At 36.3% G+C, this 27596-nt stretch overlaps 1 protein-coding gene across 2 annotated transcripts in view; it reads left to right on the top strand.

The window, feature by feature from the left end:
- The window catches only part of TRPC4 (transient receptor potential cation channel subfamily C member 4), a 168284-nt gene that overhangs the window by 19791 nt on the left and 120897 nt on the right, over positions 1-27596 (top strand). The window lies entirely within an intron of this gene.

The raw sequence follows: 27596 nt of genomic DNA, 5'->3' as shown, positions 1-27596 counted from the left end.
TTTTTAAAAAGGAAAAAAATAAAGCATAGAGAAAACAAGTGATTTACTCAAATTCCTCACAGCAAAGAAAACCAGCTTATTGCGTCTTTTCTTGCTTCTAGTTGTAGTGTCGTGTAAATGGGTATCTCAGTCATACTGTCCCCAGCTGTTTGCTCACCCCTAGGCCATTCTTATTTCTGTTGACATACAGGTGTAGCATAATATAAAATTTTTCTTGTATATTTTTGATTAAATGCACATGTGCTTATTAACGATCATCTGTAAATCACCTGTCCTTATATACAATTAAGCTCAATTTGAACTATTTTTCATTTTATTTTGCATCATTCCAGAAGTATTTACAATGCATCATCTCGAGCCACTGATATAAAATTTTTGCCTTTATGGTGATTAGAATTAAGTGAGTCTGTCTTGAATTCCAGATTCAAGATGAATTAATTACTTGAGTAGCAAAAAACAAACAAACAAAAAAAATAGATTCCCTGGTCAATACTCAACTCTGTAATGAATGATATTCATATAGCTATTATAATGCAAATGAATCTTAATGGTTTTCAACCGTAGAATCAAACTTTAGACAAAAGATGGAGGGCCAACTTTGGTGACAGAACCTACTGGAAATGTTACAAAGTTGAAAATGTATAATTAAATTTATAGCTCACTGAAGTCAGGAGGTGAAAGTTAAAATGAAAACAACATTAAATATAAATTTATGAATATTATTTATGAACAGTATTTAAATTTATGAATATGATTTATTAAATATAAATTTATAAATATTATTTCTAAAATATAAAATAGCTAGACCATATGAAACTGCCTATACGTGATGATTTTTTTCTACAAAATGACTACTTCATATGATTCAACCTAATACTAAAATAATTATCAACATTGGGGGAAGATACGGAAGGACGGGAAGGGATGGTATATGTGAAGGAGGTCCTTATCATTCTCAGCAGGACATCAATAGAAAAGTATCTAAAGAATCACATTAAAATATTTTTCTTACAAAGTTAATCCTTGCAATTATTAACTTTCAGATACCAATCAAATTCATACTTGCAACTGTCTAAATAGTTTTTCAGCTTTGTTGAGGTACAACTGACAAAACTGTAAGATATTTAAAATGTACGTTGTGGTGATTTGATACATGTATACGTTGTGGAAGGATTCCCCCATGTAGTTAACAATCCACCACCTCACATATTTATCTTCTTTTTCTCTTTTTAGTGAGAACTTTTAAGTTCTACTCTCTTAGCAAATTTCATCTAGACAATACAGTTTTATCAACTATCGTCACCATGTTATACATTAGATCTTCAGATCTTATTCATCTCATAGCTGAAAGTTTGTACCCTTTAAACAACCTCTCACTATTTTCCCTACCCACACATCCCAGCCCTTATCAACCACTTTTCTTCTTTCTATTTCTATGACTTTGACTTTTTTTAAGATTCCACATATAAGTGAGACCATACAGTATTTGTCTTTCTCTGTCTGGCTTATTTCACTTAGCCTAATCCCCTCAAGGCACATCCATGTTGTCACAAATGGCAGGATTTCCTTTTTCATGGCTGAATAGCATTCTAGTGTGTGTGTGTGTGTGTGTGTGTGTGTGTGTGTGTGTGTGTTTGTGTGTGTGTGTGTGTGTGTGTGTCTTCTTTATCCATTCATGCATTGATGGATACTTGGGTTGTTTCCATGTCTTTGCTATTGTGGATAATGCTGCAATGAACATGGGCATGTGGACATGTCTCTGATATCCTCTTTTCATTTCCTTGGAATATATACCCACAAGTGGGAATGCTGGATCATATGGTAGTTCCATTTTTTTGAGGAAACACAGAAATATTTTAAGATAAACATTTGTCTTCTTTGAATAATGTTTGCATTAGAGATTTCTCATGTTTAATAATCCCCTTCGATTGCAGCATTGCCTCTTTCTAAGGCCCATTGCCTGAAATGGCTGGAAATATTTTTTCCTGTAGTGCCAGACACCTGACAACAGTAACAATGAAAAGGCAGAATTAAATAACTGATGTGGCTCCTTCTGGGATCAACCTCTCTTTGATTTGATTTGATTTATCTTCCTGGTACTTTCACTGACACAACCTGTCAACAAAGTTGTAGAGTAAAACAAAAACATCAAAACACAAGGAAATGCATATTACTTTCTGTTTGCAAAACTTCTGCTTTAGGTAAAATTTGTGTCTGAAAATTGATTGTTGATGAGCTGACTAACAAAAAGATCATATTTCAGGCTCAAATCTGATTGTTTTTACAGTAAATTACCCAAGGCAGATGCAATCTTCTAGTTGATGGAACGTTATGGTTAAAAGCATTTGAGAAAAATATTAGAGTGATGACACACTTTCACAGTGTGTGCTGTTTGAATTTTGCTAAGCCACCCCAGTTGCTTGGGAAGAGGTGATTAAAAGCCTCAGATTTGATGTTATATAGACCCCAGTTTAAGTCCTGACCCTCACATTCACTAGCTGGATAACCTTGTAGAAATTACTTAGTATTTTTAATCCTCAGGCTTCTCATCTACAAACTGAGGATAAAAATACCTAGCTAACAGTGCAGTTGGTAAGGTATATAAAATAAATATATCACAGTGCCAGGAGCATAATAATCTTTCACTAAGTGGCAGGATCACAGCTAGTAATTTATTACTGAAAGTTAATTATGAAAATAGCATTGAAGCTCACAGGTTGTTTCTAAGTCGAGTGATAGCAACTTTTTCATTGAAATTGTGCTCTCTCTAATAGTTAGAGATGCCCTGGATATGCCTGCATTATAAAACAAATAATGCCATTGACCCTAATGATATTATTTAAGTTTAAAAGAGAGAGATGTGATTATAGTTTTAGAGGCCAGGAAATAATGGCTTCTGCTGTATTCCTTTCCATCGTTTTGTAGTGGGGCAAGGACTTCTCTGAATGGGGAAAGCAGAGGAAAAGAAAGTATGTAATAGCTCCAGGAGGAGGTATGCAGAGCTATAGTGTATCAAGGCAACCAGTTAGTGGAAATCCTGGGGACTTCTTCATGTGGGCCTAGGAGTAATAACAATGATACTACTAGTGGTTAAAGATATCAAAATCTTTCTGCATATTACCTTATTTAATTTATGAGATAAGTTCTATTAGGGTCATAACAGATAGTGGCTACGAGCATGGTATCACACTTACCAGGTTTCCATTTCAGCTCTGTCACTATCTGTGTCACTTTGGATATGTTATTTATTGAATTTAAGCCTCTGTTTCTTCTTCTGTAGAGAGTATTTTTATAATTATAATCATGGATGAGGGCATTCAGGCTTTAAGTCTCAGGGCCTTGTAGCAAGTATGTGCAAGTCTAGAATATGAATATTGGTGTGTATATTGTTAATTTCCCCTCAGTGCTTCTGTCTCCATAAGAATAAAGATATACTTAAAATGTCTACACATAGAAAAGTAGATATTGCCTATTGTCTATATACTGATTTGCGTTGGGGCAAAGAAGAGGTCAATTGAATACAACCGAATGTTTGCTACTTTCTCTTTTCAGGTAGATGAAAATTCGAAAATGTTGGTTACAAGAAAAAAAGAAGTAATGAATCATCTGAGTTATGTCATTCAACTGACATATATTTGATTAATGACTGCATGCAAGGCAGTATTTATCTAGACCGTGCCACCCAAGATCACTTAGTTAGGAAAAAGAATATTCTAGGCCCAACTTTAACCCTGCCACCGTGACTTTGCAATTCAGTGGTTTCTTTAAAAATATTGTTCTAGCATCTAGATCAGTGGTTGTCAAACTTTAGGGTACGTCAGATTGCCGCCTTATGTTCCAGACTTTCTGGTTCAGTGTGTTTGGGGTACAGCGTGAGATTTGCATCTCTAACAAGTTCCCAGGTGACATCTCTGCTGCTGGTCACACACTGAGAACCACTGGTCTGGATCAGTGCTTCTCATCTCAGCGTTGTACGTAGCATTCCTATGTGATCAATACCAAGTTTGGTGCAAATGATTCATTATTAAATATAAAGTAGCAGTGTTTGAGAAAGATATAATTAAACATTGGAGGATATTTATATTTACCCTAATAATATCACTCCTGTGTACAAATTAATGTCCTGGGAATTACGCATAGGAATACGCTGCACATCTGAATGCCATCCGTCTCGTGTGTTGATTCGAAAAACAAGTTTGCAAGTAGGCTACAAACATTTAAGTTATCTTCCACTTGTTTTTGGCTTCCTTGTCACTGTCTGTCAAACTGTCCAGTGAATTCTGCTGCAGTCACTGGCTGCATACCATCATCCTTGCTATGTAACCCCTGCCAGTATCTTGGGTGTTATCAATATCTAGTAAGAGGTAGAGGAAAGAGGAGGAACAGAGTTTGCAAGGATAAGAAACCCATCGTGTTTGCACACCATCACAAAGATGCAGGGGTAAATACTGTAACAAAATTTTGGACGAGAACACAGGTGAAGCATTTTGCATTTAACAGAGAGGAACATCCCAAGCCTCTAATACTAGGGAGAGGGATGGCTATGGATGGAGGACATGGGACAGTCATAGACCATATTTTACAGTGAAATAGAAGGCACAGCTGCTTCCTGAGAAGGAAAAAGCAATAATTTATAGGAGGCATGAGGGAAAATTGAAAGCTTCCAAGAGTCACCAAAGAGAGTAGAAGTCAGCCGACTGAAACAAAAGTGTTAACTAACAACTTTGAGAAGGTAACAGTCATTAGAAAATGGATTTCATGGTGACCAACATTCCCATGTATTTTTGGTTTTGCTTTGTTTTTATTCCAGCAGCAATAAATAGATAGGACATATAAGAAAAAAAATCAGAGTGTAGGACTTATCCAGGATTCATCCAGATGTGGTGGAGAAATAAATGTGTATCCCCAGTCACTGTGTACTCATCTAAAGATGCTATGATAGGAACTATGTCAAAGAGAGGGCTCAGAGGCAAAAGCCTTACCACAAGAAATATGATGAGAACACATTCTTACCCATCCTAGAATTTAGTTAGGAACTGATGAGAACAATAATCTATTTCAGTGTGACAGTGTTTAGGGTTAGGGTTTATAGAAAAGGATTTCCTTAAAATGGCTTGATAATTTTTGACCCACTATCAGTAACATACTTCATCTTCACAGGCAAACTCAATGGGCAAAGTTTTGATTTTTTAAGTAGCAGCTTTCCTTACATAAAAACATATAAAATAGTCAAAACCAATTAAGAGCAAATCTGACTTAAAGTATTCTGTTGTTTTGAAACTTTGTTGCTTTAAAAACTAAAAAAAACAACCCACAGAAACAAAACCAAGGAACCCTCTAGAAGACATTATCTTTTTGAGAGTCTTGTTGCTATGATGTGTGAACCCCATCTAGCCTGGATGGCTGTGGCAGGCTGAGTTCTCTGTTACACATACTCTGAAATGGAAGTTAGGGCCTACTAGATGTTTATTACAGAGTGGAAGGGAAGGAAAGGAAACAGGACTGACAAAAGCATCAAGTTGAGTTGTGGTGCAAACTCAAGGGTAACCTCGGCTGATCCCATAGGGTGCTCAGGGGCTAACCTCCAGATTTACCTGACCCAGACACAGTGACTGGACTTTCTACTCCTGCATCCATTAATCATTCGCTGTGATGCCACCCCAGCAGGTGTGACCTTGGGTGAGGTGAAGGGGCTGGCGGCTGAAAGCTGTCTCCTGTCCACATTGGCAACAGTTGATTCAATAAAGCCTTAACTGAAGAGGGATCTGGGTGGTACATCACAGTGCCACCAAAATGTTTTCCCCAAACTCTTAGTTACAATCATAATGAGTTCTCTAGAGTTATGTAACTGTTAATGTGGGACATCCCTCTTTTTTTTATGTTAGCCATTATACTAGGTACCATCTCCCCCCCGTCCCCAAAGACTCAAAAAAGTAATTTTCTGAGACAGGCCTGCCAACGTTTTCATTTCCTTTCTAGTTTCATTGAAGACATTTTAAAGGGTCATGGACTTTAGGTGTTTCAGTGAACCTCTAAAACATAACACTGAGGTAATAATTGGGAAGCATAGCTTTGAACTCATAGAATGTTATTTCCTTCCTAGTTATATTCATTTCTTCCTTTGTATTATTAAAAAAGAGAGCAGAATCTTAGAAATGTTCTTCTAAATGAGTAGTAGAAGAAGAAAAGAAATAGATGTGAGAGGAACAAGACCTTTTAGCACCTGTCAGACTGAAAGGAGTCTGTAATCAGAGAATCAGACACCTCCTATGACCAAAAGGGTGTCAGTTTTCTTTTGAAAATAAGTAAAAATTGCATTGGCAGATCAACAATTTGCAAACCTAAATTTATATCATTAAATTGAAGATCTCAAATTATTATTTCAAAGGGCTTTTTACGCCTTTCATTAGTCACCGTAGGCTAGGTGGTTTTTTCTCCTTTAAAACTGATTGTCATTTATTTCAGGAACAGAATTGACACAAATGAGAGCAATAGTGCTCATGACTCGATTTGGAAGGATGAAAAGAGTTTTCTGTTTGTTTCTCTTTGGAGGTGGCATTGCAGTGGACATCTGTTGGGTTAGCATAAGTTAATTTAGTCCCTTTATACTTTATAGTTGGTCCAGAACAGAGCCTTTTCCATGAATGGGTGTGACAGAGGGGGAAGAACCGAAGTATCCTCAATTAGTTTGCAATGTTTCACATTGTTTTATATTGCCTATTTGTTTTTCTTAAAAAGGATACTAGAATTTAAGACTATGATTATTACTCAGGTGTATTAGATGGAATTCTTGATTTCAACTAATTAAACAACAATACTACTATCACCACCGTCATCATTATCATCATTATTCTTATTTTGCTGACAGAGGCTGAAAAGTGAGTGTGACACTTTTAAGCATCCATATTTTAGGGAACTGTTTGTTTTTGATCAGTTTCCAGTCTGAATGCTCAAATGGAATGTTTCCTAAGAATCAGTAGCTCTTCTGTGCATATAGAGATTATAAGAGCTTTAATGGCAATCAGGAAGGAAGGGTTTGAGGTGAGAAGAATTATTGTAGCAATTTGACAAATTCTGTATATAAAGGGGAGATGGAGGGAGAGAGGGAGTGTTTGACTCAGTTTGAAGTCTTCATCAAGTATGAAGAAAGGGCAGAGAAAGAAGTTGGCACATATAATAATTGCAATTTTTTCATAGAGCATCTGAATGTATAAGGTGCCCCAGAAATCATTTTTTCTGTAAACTGATTTAAGCAGTTTTCTGCAGTTCCTTTCATGGACATTACTATGGTTGGAGTGTTGATTAGACAGTTCTTTGGGAATAGAAACTTCCAATTCCAGTGCTCTTGAAGAATAAGAATAGTGCATTGGTAAGTCCCAGTGCTCCAGAGCCAGGAGAGGTTCCCAGGGTGCAATGCGAGGGTCCATGGGCCACGGGGCCAGAGCCTGCTGGTGTGAAAGGAAGACACAAGGGTTTATGCTTAGACGCAATACTGGTAAGAGGACATATTCTTTCCTCCCCATCTCCCTTGTTAATCAGGTACAACTGGGAAGAGCAATGGTTATAATCATTCTGCTGACCTCTCACTTTGGTTCTAAAGACCACACAGGAAAAGTTTTCATAGGTCATGTGTATTGGCTTGAGAAGTTAGTAGAAACAGAGGGAAGAATTTTTCAGCTACGCGGATGTCATTGCAGTTGTCCAAGGAATTATTCATTATTTGTATCCTAAATGCCCAGTGTATATGCTTGCAGCTGTGTATCTGAGATTCTCTGGTATCCATAAAGGTTTGATGAGATATCAGTAGATGCCTGGGGAATAATAACAGTAACAAACCCCCCCAGACTTAACTTGTTTTTTCTTTTGTCTTTAATTAAACACAATAATCACCTTGTTCTGTATAGTAATATCAAGAGGCCATCTTTTGATTTGTATTAAAATTGAAATTAGCATATGGAGATCATACTGCCCATATTCCTACCGACAGCAATGCAATGTATCAAAGAGGAAGGTGGAGGGAAAGGACACTTGACACCTCTGAGTTGCAATATTCTTAATTATTTGAAATTCTTATATACTAGCAACATTGTATGGTGGACTTCTCTGGTACCTACTCCAGAATCTTTCCATATTTTCCTATTTAGAAAGTCTTTTGTCCAGAGAAATGTCCTCTAGGCTTATAACTGAACTTGTCAAACTCAATCAAGGCCTCATTCTTTCTATCAAACTTCCCTTCCATTTTCCCAATGTTATGCTATGAATTTACTCTTTCTCTGGTTTATCATCTTCTTATTCTACCCTTGTTTCTGTGACACTTCTGATTCTTTTCAGTTTTACTTAAGGATGCATTTACCTTGATCTCAAGAAAAAATGTTTTTATTTCTCAGTGAGACAGTGTTTAGAGAATGGAATTTCTCTCCATGAAGGACATCAAGAAGAGCTCTACTCACCGGGACTTACTGAAAGATTTCATTCTTAGGGCATTTTGGTTGACATTGGGTTGGCTCTTCTGACTTATCACGATGATCGTTGTAAAATATAAAATGCAAGTCTCATGACAGCAAATTTTAAGTCTTAGGTTTCAGAATCTGGGATGTATTTGGTAATACCAGACTACTTTACTATTATCAAGAATCTCAGCTTTAAAAAAAAGGCGTAACCTTCCAAAATGGTGCAAAACATACCTTACAAAAGAACAAAACCTAAGGGTCACATACTATTGAGAGAAGACTCTCTCTCCAGCCAGGCCCTAGAACCTTGTGTCTATTGGAGGCATTCTACACATAGACATCCTTATGGCAGATGGAAATGAACATCATGGATTTATGTTTGAGGGAAGAGAAGTTACTAACTCAAGAATCCTCCGGTGAAGGCTTTACTTCTCAGTAAAGAAAAAGTGTATATACAAAAAGTGTATATACAACATGGTAGCAGCAGTAAAGATATGTTTACTTTATTGTATGAGTGGACATGTAATTTGCCATCGATGGAAATGGGTTGCCTATAGCATATTTGCGTTGCAAGAATTCATAATAATAAGTTATATACAACCGAGAGACAATGCTTCCTGCTTATAGAACAAGAAGTACTCATCAGTAGTATTCATTACCTCATATAATAAAAATAGTACGAACCATTTTCAGTAGGAACTGTAGGAGGAATCTGAATTCTTTCACAGACGGAATAATCTAAGGGGGTTGGAGAAGAAGACCAATGTGTTACCTTGCAGATTTGAAATGCTGTGATCTTTTAATGGTATATTTATAGTAACCTATGCCATGTAAAAGTAAAATGCCAACAGTTTGAGACTGTCAAAACAGTTTTTGAAAGAATCATATATCTATAATTTCTCATCTATAGTTTCTTAATACAGTTCTTAGTTGTTAAGACATGTCCTTGTGGAAATATTTTCATTATCTTTTATGTGTCTTTTTGTGTGAAATCACTTGGACACATTACTCCCACACCTGTTTCCTCACCTCTAAAATACACTTCCTCCTGGGATTGTTAGGAAGATTCATATAGGTGAAAACACTTTGAAAGAGTAAAGCATTATGTCTTATACTAGAATTCTATCTGCAATTGTTACTCACTTTGCCTATTATAGTTCTTTTCAAATTATCAAGTGTAATCTTGATAATTTTTTATTTACTTTTTTAAATACTCAAACATTTTATTGCTATTATAGATTCACAAAGTGAAATTTGAAGAGATGTAAAAATCTTTCAACCTATAAATTTCAATATAAATCTTTTTAGTTAAAATTATTTCTCAATAAAAGTAATGACCCTTTATAAATCAGTCATAACTTCTTTTTTCTTTTGATAAGAACTGATATCCACTCTTTATAGTTCTTTGCAATTTGTATTGAAATGCCAGCACAGTGCAGGGATAAAGAGTGTGTGATCTGCAGCCAGACTGCTTGGGTTTATACCTCAATTCTGCCACTTACTCGTTGTATGATCATGATGCCGAACGCTCAGCTTCTCTGTACACTGGTGCCAAATTGAATCTCAGAGACAGAGTTTTGAGTGAAGTAGAAAAGGAGAGCTTTATTACTTTGCCAGGCAAAGGGAGCCACGGTGGAATCCTGCCTCGAAAAGCTTTGTTTCCCAACTTGGAGGGGCTAGTGAGAAGTTTTACAGGAATCGTTCAAAGAGGGTGTGATCAGCACATTCTTCTGACGGGTTGCTGGCGAGGTAAGCAGGAGTCAGAATCATCAGCCTTCAGGTTCCAACTGGTCTGGGGTCTACATGCTTGTGGGCAGCATACCATCGTTAATCGTTAACTTCTCCCACCTGGAGGGGGTTTCAGTATCTGCAAAACAGCTCAAAGATGTTGTGTGTATTGGTTGATGGGGAAGCAGGACCTTGTCCCAGGGCTGCATTATTGTTTCTCTTGACTGTTTTTTTCCTCCCTGATCTAACATCCCCTCTGTTCCCTAATTAACAACTGCTTGAATCTGTCCGTTGGAACTCAGGGAAGGTCATGGAGGCTGAATGAAAGCTATTTCCTGTGATCAAAGAAACGGGGGACACAGAAAGGCTTTGTGCCCAGGAGCCCCACAGGGCCCTGCTCAGTATCAATCATAGGGAAATACCTTAATCTCTCAGAGTTTCAGTTTCATCATCTATAAAGTGCATATAATAAAGTTACTTCCTCTTGGAGTTGTAAGAAATAAATGAGATAGTGTATATAAAGCATGTGGCAGAGTACCTAGAACATACTAAGCACCCAGTGAGTGTCACCTGTCTTTACTGGGGTCTTTCTCTGGAAGTTTCTAATCCATTCCCTCATCCAGTATAATTCCTACTTCCTAATACAAAAAGGGTTTCTTAAACATCTGGACCATCAACAATCTTACTATCTAGATTTCACCTTCCAGACAGTTCTGCATTTGCACGTGGTTTTGTGGCCTCTAGATTGTAGTCCTCAGGAGCCATACTCAATTAGCTAGGAGATCTTGAAGTCCAATATTACTAAGAGGTATATCTTGATGGCCTTTGTAATGACCTCTGCATTCATTTCACATCTTTCTCCCAGTGTGAACAAACCAACTTTCTTCTAGCCTTATAGCCTTGGCCCCCTCTTCCTTCTTCTGCTGATGTTGTCATTTTCTTCAGTCTTCCCAAGCTCACTCCTTTTGTCATTCAGATTCCAACAAACTTCCGCTAACGCAGTAATGGAACTAAAGTAGCCACATGGGTCCTAGGTATCACATCACCAATTTTATTTGTCTACACTTCCTGATGATCTTCATGATACTTTGTTAAATTTGTTTCTATCTCCCCATCATGAAATGCAAGTTCCATGAAAACTGTGGCCATATCTGACTTACTCACTTACTGCGGTTTTCTCAGCATATTATACGTGTCACCTACTAACTATACGATACATATTTATTGAACGCATAAATGCAAGAGAATCATTTACTTCAAATAAAATGGCAGAGCAATTTTCATATATCTAGAATATCTTTCCCACATTTCTTATTGGTCAAAATGGCACTCATTCCTATTCTATGAAGTTTTTTAAGCTTCACACAGGAAAAAATTAGTCTCTGTCCTATGTGCTCCTATAATATGCAGTTTCCTTAGATGCAAAGGCCTTTGTTAGATATGATTTTGTAAGAGAAACTACTTGTGCATTTGGTCCATACTGGGCTGCAACAATTTTCTAATAGGGCTCACCCTATATAGCTTGAAGGAGATTCCTTTGCTTTTTTAAAAGATTTTTTAAAGGTGAGTTGAGAATCATTATGTTCATAACGTGGAAAAGAAATGCATGGGTTTATTATATAGCTAACAAGCATATTTTATACACAAAAACTTATAAAAACATAGAGTATGTCCTGGTTTTTACCATTCAGTTACCTTTAACTAAAAACTCAGGGGAAGCCTTTGATAAATGTGACAAAATGCAATGTTTCTGGTAAAGTGTAGATTCTGCTTTTGACAGCCTGTTTATCATCATTTGTTTACCCGCTTTAGTGTTGCATGCAGTCCTGATTTGGAGCAGTCTCTTCTTTGTCCAGAGGTTGCTAACAAAAATTCTAAGCGTACTTAATCTCCATCTGCTCTTGTAAATAGCTCAAGCGCACAATCTTCATTCATTCACTTATTTGACAAAACAAAACTGATTATTATAGGGTACATAGTGAGAATACAGGGAACAGCAAAACAGCCTTTGCTGTTAAGGAGGGACTATAATATTAAAAGTCCCTTAATGTATAGATGGAGCTAGGGTGGGAGACAAAAAAAGAAAACCAGTGAATACAGTGGAGATTTTAAATGCTCAGAGAATCTATTTGCTTAAAGTTTGAGACTCTAGCTGTAGGGAATGGAAATAAAAAACCTACCTGAACCTGCCGTTGCTGGCAGGGAGGAGGGTCAGGAAATTCTTTCAAGAGTAGGTGGTGCTTGAGTTGGGTCTTGAAATTCAGGTGGAGATAAACAAGTTGAGCGATTGTGTTCTCATAGCCCTGGCTGTAGAACAAAAGAGTGCAATGCTGGAGCTGCCAATACATTTTCTGCAAGACACTGACTTTCTATTTTCTCAGGTCCTCTTTCTCTTTATTTTATGTGCAAACATTGTGAGCAGTCTCTTCCTTTGAGCTGTGTTTCAATGTTGAGAATATTTTAATGTTTCTTATCTTTGGCAGGAAGACAACAATTTCCAAATATTTTAATAGAATCCACCCTGAAAACAGAACTCCATTACCTGAAAGCTGTTGACACTTGAAAGTCTCACACACTTAAAAGCCTCTCTAGGCTGTAAGAGTTTACAAATGTATTGATTAATTCCCCTGAGACCACTGGATGAGACCTCACAGCCACTTCCTTTTGTGCATGTCCCCAGTACACCACCGACTCACATATAGATACTTCTTTTGAGGAAGGACCATGCCTTACCCACCTTAAACTTTACTAGCCCATTGTCAAATACATATTAAAATCTCAGCAATATTCTTTGAGTGAACAAATATTTTATTATTTTACCAAATGCCAATTTCATGATATTTTATGATAAATATTAATTGGCTTTCATGTACCAGGACACTCATTAATATTTACATGTTATGATTTGGGTTAGGGGGTCTTTCTTCATCATTATTAATGCAAGCAAGAGCTCTTCACTTCACTTTAGGAGATCTAGCATAAGCTTTACATCTTTTGTTCCACACAGTAATTTGTTAATGATCAATCTCTCTTGGACTGTAAACATTAAAAAACAATGGAATGGTGGGGAGGAAAGGACATGATCTAAATAACATTGGAAATTAACATTTGGTCTAGATACTACAAGGCTGAGACACACAGAACTGTACATAGACACTGTGCTCTAGTTGGTAAATCTGTTTCTCACAGGGATGTGGTCTAGTAATTCAGAAACTATATTATGTGTACACTAAGGTTCAACAAATAGGTTTATTGAGTGAAAAAAATGCACAACCTAAAAGTTGAGAATTACGTTTTATTTGGCAGACAAAATGAGGACTTAAGCCTGGAACGTAGCCCCTCAGTTAGCTCTGAGGGACAGCTCCAAAGAGGTCAGTGGGGAGCCAGGATAATATAGGAGTTGTTGCAACAAAGACCAGGTATTGGGAACTTCAAAAGATTACTGTTAATTAAAGAAAACGAGACATCTCAAGTTAATGAATTTAGTGCTTTTCTGTGTATGGGAAGATGGGCTCACTGAAATCATTTCTTTGATATGCATCTCAGCTCTCTGGGGCCAGAATCCTGTGTTTTCCCATCCTGAGTCTCCTCGGGGTGCACTGTTGGGGGGTGGCTGTAGTGGCTGGTGGCTTGATGGTGGGCATCCTGTTTCTATCCTGAGTTCCCTCAGGGGTCACCTTCGGGGCAGCTGTAATGTGATGGCTTGATGGCTGCAACATCCTATGTTTACTGATATGGCAGGCAACATTTTTTCACTCACAGGTTAATATGTTGTAAATATATGAGAGCCAGGCTTCTTATTGTCAGAATAAAAGTTACAAGTAAGCAAAGGGAAGTACTAGAATGAACATCAGTGACACCCCGCTAGCAGTAAGCACAGCTAGCACCTAGATATTAATTTCTAAATAACATGCTCCAATAAAAGGAACTGGGCTCCTTTGAAAAACTGTTACTTCTAGAGTGGGGCAAGGGAAATATAAGATGAGCCTAGAGCATCTTGTATTGTCAGAAAGTAACAAAGTGCTCAATAAATAAATAAAAAGTGTAAGAGCATCACAAAAGAATACCTGTGCCAATCTGAAAGACCTCTCAATGGGCAAAGCTGAAACAATTTGAACAACAAAAGAAATAATAGTATTATAACTCAAAAATAAAATAAATATCTACAAATCCATAATGATATAAATAAATAATTGGATAGATAAATAAATAGGAGTTGAAAGGACATATTTTCCTTAAAGTAGAATTTCAAGTAATAAGTGTAGGAATGGGAGAAATAGAAAAATCACCGTTAGAGCACTGTGGTAATAATTGCTTCAGGGAAGAGCCTCAAATGGATGCTGAAATAAATCAGTAGGCAAACTTCAAGGAGAGAAAGAATATTTACATTACCTCAAACTATCTCTCCAAGATATTTGTAGATTTTTTTTTAAACATCTTTATTGGAGTATAATTGCTTTACAATGGTGTGTTAGTTTCTGCTTTATAACAAAGTGAATCAGTTATACATATACATATGTCCCCATATCTCTTCCCTCTTAAGCCTCCCTCCCTCCCACCCTCCCTATCCCACCCCTCTAGGTGGTCACAAAGCACTGAGCTGATCTCCCTGTGCTATGCGGCTGCTTCCCACTAGCTATCTGTTTTACGTTTGGTAGTGTATATATGTCCATGCCACTCTCTCACTTTGTTGCAGCTTACCCTTCCCCCTCCACGTATCCTCAAGTCCATTCTCTAGTAGGTCTGTGTCTTTATTCCTGTTTTGCCCCTAGGTTCTTCATGACCATTTTTTTTTTTTTTTTTAGATTCCATACATATGTGTTAGCATACGGTATTTGTTTTTCTCTTTCTGACTTACTTCACTCTGTATGACAGACTCTAGGTCCATCCACCTCACTACAGATAACTCAATTTCGTTTCTTTTTATGGCTGAGTAATATTCCATTGTATATATGTGCCACATCTTCCTTATCCATTCATCTCTTGTTGGACACTTAAGATGCTTCCATGTCCTAGCTATTGTAAATAGAGCTGCAATGAATATTTTGGTACATGACTCTTTTTGAATTATTGTTTTCTCAGGATATATGCCCAGGAGTGGGATTGCTGGGTCATATGGTAGTTCTATTTTTAGTTCTTTAAGGAACCTCCATACTGTTCTCCATAGTGGCTGTATCAATTTACATTCCCACCAACAGTGCAAGTTTTCTCCACACCCTCTCCAGCATTTATTGTTTGTAGATTTTTTGATGATGACCATTCTGACCGGTGTGAGATGATATCTCATTGTAGTTTTGATTTGCATTTCTCAGAATTCAAGCACCATTCAAGCTTATTATATTTTATCTTGGCCCTTTAACACAGGATTCTGAGAGAGTCAGTATTATCTTGATTTTACACATGAGAAAACATAACTCTGAGTTAAGTAGTTATGTGTAGACCACACTGGTTGAAGGCATCTGCATTGGTGTACAAACTAGCTCTTGCTGAGTGCAAATCTTATGTTCTTTAAAAATGCAAAATGCAGACACTCAAGAGGAGTTCTAAAATTTGACAAAAGAAGAGGCAGCAGAAGATGCAAGGTATTAGGGTTCCCCAGAGACACTGAACCAATAGGAGATATAGAGATGGATGGATGGATAGATAGATAGATACATAGATAGATAGATGATAGATAAATAGATAGATAGATAGATAGATAGATAGATAGAAGATAGATGATAGATAGATGGATAGATAGATAGGTAGATACAAATGATATTTATCATAAGGAATTGGCTCACACAATTATGGAGGCTGAGAAGTACCACTCTCTGTCATCTGTAAGCTCAAGACCCAAGGGATCTGGTGGCATAAATTCCAGTCTGAGTCCGAAGGTCTAAGAATCAGGAACACAGTCCCACTCCAAGATCAGGAGAAGACCCATGTCTCAGCTCAACAGTCAGGCAGAGAGCGAATTCAGTCTTCCTCTGCCTGTTTGTTCTATTCAGGCTCTCAGCGGACTGGGTACTGCCCACCCACATTAGGGAGGGCAATCTGCTTCACTCAGTCTATCAATACAAATGCTAATCTCTTCTGGAAACATCCTCATAGAAATACCCAGAAATGTTTAACCAGATATTTGGGCATCCCAGCCAAGTTGACACATAAAATTAACCGTTGTATACAGAAAATTTAAAAAAATATATCAACTAGAGAAATCAGATTATTTTCACAGAAATTTAGCCAAGGGCAAGTTAAGCTTTACAGCTTTGCTAAATCCCAAAAATACAGCATTGGTTAGGTATCGATGCTAAAGTTTACCTCCATTTAAGATGGTCTTTCACTATGTTCATTCATTATATAACATTTAAAGAGGAGATCTAAAATAGTTATTAACTAAAATATATTTCTAGTATAATATATCTTCAGTAAAATGTATATAGAAAATGTCACAGAATTTGCATAATAATGATTATTTTACTTCCAAACACTAACAATGTTGGTTTCAGTGGCAGAAGGCTATAATTACAATGTGTCAAACATCTGGTTTAAGAAAAATAAATATTTATACATATTCTAATTTCTGATACTCTATAGACAAAATATTTGATTAATAGATTTTTATTTAGCTTTTCGTCTAGATGTTCCATCAGTGCATACAGAGCGCCTGTGAGGTTTTTAATATCATGGCATTTTGGGATTGTAATTTTGAATGGTAAACTGACAACTAAAATATTAACTCCCAGCTTCAATTTCATGGTAATTTTAATAAATCAGCAATGTTTACAAAACTAACAAACTGTTTTACCTGAGGTGGTGTGGAATCATATCTATTAGAATTAGAGTAGATCTTGGTAGTTTAATTCCTCAATTTCCTTAAGGCAGCTGGGTCCCCAGGAAACAGAGAAAATTAGCAGAGATCTAAGAGCTGTTTTAATGGAGCCAGAGTCAGAATGGAGAATTCTATGAAATAAACCATAGCTCTTTCTCATTTCTGAAATCAATGCTTTAAATTAGTTTAGGCCAACTCTTAGAATAACAGGAGAACACTGACTTAAAGAAAATTAGCTTCATTTAGTTAGAGTTTAAATGAAGACTTGATGGAAAATAAACTATACCACTTATATAAGTAATCCTATCATATCTGTTAAATTTCCAAAGACATAGAGCTAATTGAATTTGGAAGAAAATGCTAACATGCCTGCTGACAAAAGCTGTTTTAAGTGTGGTCTTAAGTCTTTCAATGCCAATATACTAAGAAGATAAACTTCTAGGATGAGTATTTAAACATCATAATATAGCTTTATATCGTTAAAAAATGATCACAATGTCATAGGGCAAATGACAGTACAGAATAACAAAATTCTCTGGAAGGCAAATCTATCATAAATTTGGACGATAACCAAATAACCTGTAAAAAAACCTGCTTTGCCAAATAAATGTAATCTTTTAAGTTGCTATGGTAATTACTATACTTGTTGGAGGTATTTAAGAAATTCTGAATCCCTTGTGCATAATGAACTTTTATGAAGAGTATTCTAAGCAGTCAAGTTTTAAAAAAACGAATTTGTTTTTGATTTGCATAATTGATGTTTGAGTTCAGCATAGAAATAAACTCAGTTGGTAAATTGAAAGGACATGAAAAGATTGAGTGAAAGATTTTAAAGTTCAAGACAAAAGGAAGAGATTGCCTTCTATGATATTTATGCCTACTACTTCTCTGTTAATTGTATAAGTGCCTTTAGGTTGTTATTCAGTCTGAATTACTATCCAGAAACAGCAAAGAAAGTGAGAGTCGCCTTGCAGCACAGTTCTACTGAGCTTTAACATTCTGGGTTTAATTTAATATTGGGAGTGAAACCCACACTTAATTATTTACTAATTGCTACATCTCACATGAGCAAAGGACTAAATTATGTTCTCTTTTTCTAGCTGCATTCATAGTGAATTGAACCAGATTATTTGAGATGCTGTGACTGGAGAATGGGAAGGAGGAGATGAGGTGACTATGACTTGCCAGGGGTCTTTTTAGCAGGCATCTGTGAGCCTGGAAATAGTCTCCAAACAGGAGAAGAGCCAACGGGGGGAGTGACAAATAGGCCTCCGTTATCTTGAGTATAGGTTAATATGGCTGCCAAGGCTCAGTTTGCAAAGAAGCCTAAGATCTGAGGGACCGATGTTTAGGGGAGGTCCAACAGTGCTGGTCAGGACTCAGAAGGACTTTCTGAGAGCCAGTGATGAGGAATCTGAGGTTCAGAATTAGGAGACCAACTACACAGGTTAAGGCATCACTGGAAAATTAGGGAACATGATAAAAACCCAGTCACTGGGAAAGTGAATGGCCATTTCATTAACAGAGAGAAAAGCAAAATGTGTAATATGGGATGAAGAAAATTGGACATAGCGTAGGGAACACATTTCTCAAGCCCTTGTGACCTTGTCAAGTTAGGCATCTCACTATCCATCCCAAGGGTCACTGATCAACTGTGCTTAATCCAGGCAGGTTTCCTGAGGATTGAGTTCATGCATGTAAAATTTAGGACAGTGCCTGGCATGGATTAAGTGCTCTGTAAGTGTTGTTGTTTTGGTTGTAACAGTGTTTTTGTTGTTAAAAGGGACTGAGTTTTAAAGTAGACTCAGTCTTTGGAGATCTACGCAGTAAGGCAAGAACAAAATTCCTAGGGACATGGCGGGGCCAGCCTCATTAAGGAACAGCCCTAATCTAATAGAACTCTCACTCCCACCTGCCTAGACCAAAAATCGGTTGGGAATGTGGAATAGAATTTATCCTGAAGGTGTTTACCATGCCTGACTCTGACTACTTGCTGAAACCATCAGCATTTTGCTTGCTCGCCATTTTGCAACATCTTCTGGATGCAACACTAAGTGGCTGCATGTCCTTGCAGAAGTTTACATTTTTTTTCTGAGCCACAGAAATGTATCTTTTCCTGTGACTTTGTATAGTTCTTTCAAATTCCCAAGTTTATACAATCACTAAAAAGTTCAGTATTTGGTAGGGAATAATAAAGGTCACTAAGTAATTTAGAACAAAATTGGGGTAACCAAAATTCTAAAAGGCATAATAGGAGAGCCATTGTGTAAAAGTCTGGATGCTTATGAACAATAAGAGTTATTCTAGGAAGAGAAACTAGCATAGAATGGGGGAGCTCTTTCTCATCCCCATTCCTTTAAAAAACTGCTTCCTCCTCCTGGAACTCCTTGCTTCCAATAGTCACTGGGGAAACACCTACTCATAGTTAAATACTTACTTACATAGAGCTCCATTAGCAAGCATTTCTTGCTCCACAGGTACAACTAACTGCTTTCTCTTTGGAATCTCCAAGAAACAGTTTATAAATCTGTCCTGGAGAACTTGCCACGTGGTGTTTATTATTTATTGATTATCAACAAAACTCCTCTACTAGATAGTGTCTTCCCTGAGGTCAGGGATTTCTTGCTGTTGTTTTAACAGCTATATTGAGATATAATTATGTGCCATAAAATTCACCCAATGGGATTGTGTTTTATTTGACTTTTTATCTTCAGCTCTCAAAATAGTCCTGGTATGATATAGAATTAGCCTCAATAAATCTTTTTTTGAATAATGGAACCCACATATGAAGGAGTAAGGATTTCCAGTGGACACCAAGCAGATGTGAAACTGATGTACCCCGGTTAACTAGTTTGTCTACAGGATCAAGTTGGTAGATCAGGTCACCCTCTGCCACCCGCACTCACTCCGTATACTTTCCTTTAAAGGTTGTGCTTTCAGGGACTTCCCTGGTGGTCCAGTGGTTAAGACTTTGCCTCCAAGTGCGGGGGCCGGGGGATGTGTGTGTGGGTTCGATCCCTGGTCCGGAAGCTAAGATCTCACGTGCCTCGCGGCCAAAAAACCAAAACATAAAACAGAAACAATATTGTAACAAATTCAATAAAGACTTTAAAAATGGTCCACATCAAAAAAAAAAAAAAAAAATTTAAAAAACAAAAAGAATGCGCCTTCAGATAGAGGAGGGGACATTGCTTCACCAAAAGTGACCCCTTGCCTGAAATTGCAGCGGACTAACATAAATAAATCAGCTTCAGGATTTACAACTTGGGACCTTAATAATAGGCTCGCCATGCTGTCTTCAGTAACTGAAAATGGGGAAGCAAAACAAAACAACCTATCTTTTCCTTTTTGTATCAGGACAGGTTGTTTTAGGAATACAGAGAACAATGGATTGGGAAACATCCATGGATTAAACCTCTAAACATAAAAAAACTTTAGAAACCATATATCCGTGGTTGCAGGGAGTCTAGTTGTGTCCCCCCAAATGCTAAGCGCTCTCTTGGTAATGCTAAATAAAGCAAATTATACAATCAATAAGTACAGGGAACACTGTTTCCTACTTTTATATTTCCTCCAAATGCCTCAGGTAAAGGCTATATGAGAAATGAATGTCATATAAAACCTATCATTTAGAAGAAAAAAACTAATGTAGACTGTCGTATTTACAGGTATAACAAATAAAGATACATGTGTGAGTTTTAAAAATTATACCCCTAATAAAAACATTCTGTCTAACCCCAGCATGACGGTAAGCCTGTATATCACTATCCAAACACAAAATACATTTTAGTTTTAGTAATAAAATAGTACTTTTTAGAAATAAAAATAACCAAATTAACTTCATAATAAATATTTATAATGAAGACTACGATGGAAAATTCTAAAAACTGTGTTATCTTCAAAAAGCTAATTTCTCTTTGTAGTTATAAAATAAGTAGATTTGAAATGACTTCATACAGTTGTGTTTATCTAAACAACTAATAAGTTTGAAAACAGTTTCCTTGGAAAACTCATTTGTATAAAACGAGGAGATACCCAGTCTATAACCAAGAGCAAAAAGTCATGTATCAAAGCAGAATACAAATAACCTTGTATTTATAAAAATTAAGTCAAAAATTATAGAGCTTTATGAAAACATGAAGATGAATAGAAAGAATGACAAAGTTAGTAATGTGTCTAAAGTCACATGGCTTATGGGCAGAGACAATGACAAAAGCAGAGACTAATAGGGTCAGAGTGTAATCACTATAGTCATTATAGATTATCCACTTTAAGTCATCTGTCTAGTTCTTGAATTCTCTCTCCAGTATATTTTCCCTTTTGAGTTGTCTCTTGCATGCTTGAATACTGTCAGCAACAGGGAATTTACTAACCTCTGAGAAACACATTTAATCTTTGACAACAAATATTACCATTAATAGATCACTCTTTAGTTGAGAAGAAAGCTTTTTCATTATAATCTCTACCTATTAGTCTTTGTTCTAGTATTTGCAGTCATGAGAAACAAGTCAGATACCTTTTAAACATGATAGTTCTGCTAATTATCAAGGACAGCTGATTGTTCCTTTTATAAAGTAAACTTTTACTTTGTGATTAAGAGGTTTTTTTGTTTTGTTTTGTTTTGGTTTTAGTAACATATACTGTGTTCTCCTTATCAAAACTTAGAAAATTTAGGCAAGAACAGAAATCACCAATTACCCATAGGTAACCTTTCTTAATTATAAGCGTAGTTACCTCCTCCTTACAGGTTTTATCATTGTTGTAGACATTAATTTTACTGTGTTCAAAATTTTATCCATGATTAGCACGTATCATAATATGATTATTCTGCATAATATTAACTTTTAATACATATTATTTTAATAGTGGTACACTTTTTAATTAAATAGAAATTTAGCTCTTAATTGACTAGCTTACAATTATTGTTTTTTAAGTCTCTCCAGTTTTTTCTGACAATATGTTAAGAGTTATTTTTCCTATATAAGAGCTATTTTTCCTTTTGTGTATACATCATTGCCTGCTTTATGAAATACAGCTCCAGGGTTGATTCCTGGGAGAGATGTTCGTGGGGTAACGGGCTTGAACCTTTCAAAAGGGTGATACACATATTTCTAATTCCTTTTCACTTTAAACTATCACCAACAATTAACAAGAGAATCGTTTTCACTGCATCTTTTCTGGTACTGCTTATTCTTTTGTATGTAATGTGATCACATTTGACGTGCAATGTCTTTTATCGTACTGGTAGACTTCACAGTTTTAGAGGTCAGTAAAGTAGAATGCATCTTCAAATGATATTTTCCAGTTATATTTCCTTTTCTCCCAGGAGGCTGTTCTTTTTATTCTTTGAATCTTAGTGATTTTTCTTTTCTATTTAATAACCTCTTCTCAGTCATATTTATTTTGAATAATTTTCCTAGTTGTTTTGGCTCTTAATTTTGTACATTGTTTTCATACTAAGATTTTTTGCATTCTGTATATACATAGTATGATTCTTCCTCATGGTCATCTCTCCATTGTATTTTGTTTGGAAAACTTTTCCCCATCGAAAGGATTGATTAATATTTACTGACATTTTCCCGTCACTTTGCTTCAATATTTAACTTTTAAATATACTTTGAATCACTCTTATGGTGTTACTAAATAATTATTTCCAAAACTTCTAACCAACTGTCTCAACATTGTTTATTGTTATTGCTTTCCTGCTCTGATTTTTCATGCTTCTTGGTTGATATGCTACTATGAAATATGTGTTCCATTACTTCTCCCTCTCTCTCTCTCTCTCTCTCACACACACACACACACACACACACACACCACCACCACCACCACCATGACCAACAGCAATAACATCTAACATGGTATCCTTACCTCTGCAATAATCTAATGGGTATTTTTTTTTAATTTTGGGGTCATATATTTATCAAAAATTCTATATGTGCATACAAATTTATGCATTTTTATATTACTTTTGCTATCACTACAAGATTTGTTCCTTTTTGTTTTGCTCAAAAGACTCACCATTACCATAGTTACCATTCATACATACACACACGTGCCCACACACAATGTCAGAAACTAAAGGTCAGCTATGGACTGCAGGATCTGGTTGTTCTGGGCAACTTTTGAATAAATTTTGCTGTTGAATATTTCATTTTTGAAACTAGGTTATTTCGTCTTTCTTTTGTTTAATCTTGTAAACTACTTATTTGCAACATGTATTACTTTCCCCCCACATTTCTTCTTAATATTGCTTCCTTTATGACAACTTATGCTTTCACTGTCCACAAGTAGTGACATCTTTGACACAATGAAAGAAGTAAAAGTGTTTCTGATGTAGTAATAGCAATATGTGTACACACATTCTTGTTATAAAATGATATATGTATTCCTTAAAATCTTCACATTCTATGAAGGTATGAAAAAATAGGGATATGGGAAAGGATTAGAATGAGAGTACTTGAAATATATTCAATCAGAGCACTAATAAAATACTAATAAACTCAATAAAATATGAGCAGACATTTAAATCTCCACAAACATACCACCATCAGAGTCTGGGTTTTGCATTCTTAATCCTAAGGGTTAATGTTTCCTCCTTCATGATATAAACTCTTGATGTCATTCACTTGGTTTATTGGCAGATGGTGTTAGTTTTCACTCTTACGCATTTCCAAATCAATCAGCAGCCTAAATGACCATTAAAAACAGAAATTGGAGGGACTTCCCTGGCGGTCCAGTGGTTAGGACTGCGCGCTTCCACTGCAGGGGGCCCGTGTTCCATCCCTGGTCCGGGAACTAAGGTCCCACATGCTGCACAGTGCGGCCAAAAAAAAAAAAAAACCCAAAACAAAAAAACAAACAAAGACAAACAGAAATTGGATTATGTACGTCCCCAGCTCAAAGCCCTTCAAGAATTGCTTATTATGTTTTGAATACATTCCCAGATCCTTGCACTTCATTTCCTGGCTACAGAACCCATTTCTTCCACTCTCTCCTTTGCTCACAATACTCCAGACGTGCCGTCCCTGTTTTACATCCTAGAATGCATCCTTCTCCTCCTGCCTCACTGTGTTCTCACTTTCAGATCGTTTTAACATCATGGTCTTCTCTGCACTTTTAAATTTCACTTAGCTGGCTTTTTGTCATCTTTCACGTCATAGAGAGGTAACCCCTGAGCCCCCTACCTAAGGTAGATCTCCATCTCCTCCCCCTCCTGCCATCTTTCTTCACCCCCTCTCATCATTTGTTTCCATTGTAGCCCTTAAAAACTGTAATTTTGCTGTTGGTTCCTTTGCTTTTTTAATTTTTTGTGGGTCCCGTCCAATGGACCATAAGCTCCGTGAGTGAAAGGATCCTGGCTTCAGGGTATTGCCAATGTTTAATATACACATTTGACATACAGATGTTCAGCAGATACTTTATTCATTCAGTAAATATTTATTGTGTACTTTTTACATACTAGACCCTTTTCTAAGCCTCGTACATAGATCAGTGAGCAAAACAGACAAAAACTCAGCTATTTAAACCATAGAAATCTTTCTCTTTATACCTATACTTTCCATATATTGTAGTGTCATCCTATGATCAAATATGGTCTTCATGTGAGCAATCTTCTGAGGCTGTATGCATGAGACTAATTTTATTCCTCCCTGCATTTAAATAATTTTAATAAATATGAAATTCTAGCTTCAAAATTCTGTTTGGGGGGTTTATCCTTTTCTACTTTTTGGTAAAAACCTCATTACATTCTAACCTCCAAATTTGTTGTTAAGAGGTCTGATGTTAATCTGTTTCTTTATTCTTTTTATGTATCAGACTCCCAAAATATTATCATACAGTTTTCCAGTAAAGCAAGGATAAGTTCTTTATAACTCCCAGCAGTAGGGAGAACATCACATTGATATAGCTGTGTAGTGCCACCAAAGGGGCCAGTTGGGGAGAATATCTGTAGGGTTTTCTGCCCTGGGTACAAGGAGTTTAAGGTGGCTATTTCAAGGTAGGAGAATGATTGAGATTGGGCAATATTTGTGACATACTAATTTAGGATTGGTAGATTTGGCCAAGTGAGGGTTCTGGAGAGAGTCTTGATAAGTAAAGTGTTTGATAAGGAAGCTATTTGCCCAGGTGAGCAGGATGTTATCTCAGATAAACTTACACGCAGGAATTTCTTGATGGGGATAGTGAAATCCTGAGTTATTTATTGGTTTACAGTCTTATCTTCCCTGGGCAAAGTTTTTCTAGAACAAAAACTAATGTTGTCACAGCTATTCCTTATGATGTATGTGGTAGGGGATATTTTTTTCTCCTCCTTTATAATTTTTTTTAATCTGTGAAGGAGTTATTCTTATATATCTTATGTGGTACTATGGATTCTTTCCATGGGAGGTCTTACATCTTTTATAATTATGAAAATTCTTGGTCATTAATACTAAAAATATGTCCTGCACTCCATTATTTTATTTTCTCTTCATTCAATTGCTATTTTATAGATTTGGGCTCTTATACATCCATTCTCTCTTTCTCTTCACTTTTACTTTTTCCTAACTGGGAGAATTTCATGATCTGAACTTTCAGTTTACTGATTCATTCCATGGTCATTCTGCCAGTATCTCCAATTACTTATTCTTGATGATCTCTTATTCCACAGATTTTCTCATATTCTCTTTATAATTTTGTAGATATTTATACACGTATTTTAGTCTCCTGTTAATGGGTATATTAACTCTGTTTCTCCCATTATAAGATATTCAATTTGTTAGCCTTGACTGTCTTGTACTTTTTTCCTCTGTGCTCACATTTCCCTGGAAATATCAGCCAACTGACCAAAATCTAATGCCTTTCTGATGATTTAGGTAGTAGTGATAGGAAGTGTTTTCCAGAGCTGAGAGCTACAGATGTGTTGATTTACACATTACAGTTATAATTCTTTGTATGGGTGAAAAAATCTTGGGGGCAAGATAGTTAGAGGAGAAAAATAGGTAAAAAATGAAAGCATTTTCCCCAGGGTATTCAGTAGCTTCGTGACTGTTGACTGGATGTCCGGTTATGCATTGTTGCCTTCAACGGGCCTACAAGTGCTAAATCAGTTTTTGGCACGTGATTGAAGCAATTTTACCCTATTAATTTTATTCCTTTACCCAAAATGACAGAGGAATAACTCTGAGAGTATAGTCATTAATTCATTGATTCATCAACAAATTTGGGGCACTAACTACCTGCTTAGCATTGGGGATGCAATACTGTATAAGTCACAATCTTTTATACAGTAAAAAAAAAAATGTTCTAAAGCTAAGAGGTCCACAGGGTTTATGAAGATGTATAAAAAAGGCCATTAACTCTGCCTTAAGAGGAAGAGAAGAAAAATCCTCAGAGGCTATGATACTTCACAGAAGGTTTTAAAACTTGGCAAGAATTGCCAGAGACTCAGGGGAGGAACAGTTTTCCTCTTGTAAAGAACAGTGTGAGAAAATGCTTAAAACTGTAGTGGCCAAGTGGTTTGGGATTCTTGTCAGTGTAAAATAAGGTTTTCCAGGGACTGCCTTGGTAGATATGTCAAAGAAGGCATTTAGAAGCAAGGTCATGGAGGTCCCGTATTCCATAATAGGTTAGTGTTTTTCCTGTGAATGGTTGTCAGTCATTTAAGGATTAAAAGTGAGAGAGTGATTGAATCAGCTTTACATTTTAGAAATATTAGGCACGTGGCATTGTGGAGACTAAACAGGGAGGATGCAAGGATAACATCGGTGAGATTATTAGAAGGATATTGGTGTAGCCACGTGAAAGATGATGAGGAAAAAGGCCTGGAGTTAGGAATGATAGCAAAAATGAGAGCATTATGCTTTTATGTGGAGTATGCATTATATCAAAGATTATTGAGATAATATACTATACCAATAGCAAGAAAAAAATCCGAATTGGATTGAGTGTGAATAAGTTATCTGGGAAATTGTTATTTTATATCAGATTTCAAAAAAAAATACACATACAACTTAGATATGTGCCATAGTATCCTAACAAAAAATGAGAGTCTTTATTTCTCACTGTGTCATAAGGTCACACGTGTATGAAATGTATCTTTTGGCAGTTAGGGAATAAAAAGCAAAAAAGAAAAAACAACGTTGTTTGGGAAAATTTTATTTTACTTTTAATAATGTATACTCAAGAGTGGAGATTTCTGTCTATTTTCTTTCCTTTGTGTTCTTCAGAATTCAAGTTCACTGTTCTTTGCACCACACAGCTAAATTTATCCTTTAGGGAATATGCCTTCAGACCCTATAAATATCTGGAACTTCTGTTTTCCTGCATATCTTCATGTTGTTTAGATGATTGTGGTTTTCATATCTAGGGACAATTTTTTAAAATTTCTCTTGGGATTGATATCAAGGTGAAGCTCTCCCACAGTTTTGTTTCTTAAGTCCCAAACATATTTAGGAAAAATAAATGTTGGGTTCATTAAGAATTCACATCGCGGGATTTGAGTTTTTCTTCATCACATCCCATATCTCTTCCAAGTCTTTGAAACATAACTTGATGAAGCAGCCATTTTACTTCCGGCTTATGTGTCATAAAGGGGGCATTGAAATCAAAGGATCTGTTGAACT

The sequence above is a fragment of the Balaenoptera borealis genome, assembly GCF_965194805.1.
Source record: "Balaenoptera borealis genome assembly, chromosome: 18".
NCBI classification, from domain to species: Eukaryota; Metazoa; Chordata; class Mammalia; order Artiodactyla; family Balaenopteridae; genus Balaenoptera; species Balaenoptera borealis.
The sequence above is the reverse complement of the archived record's forward strand: the minus strand, read 5'-3'. Positions and strand labels throughout refer to the sequence as shown.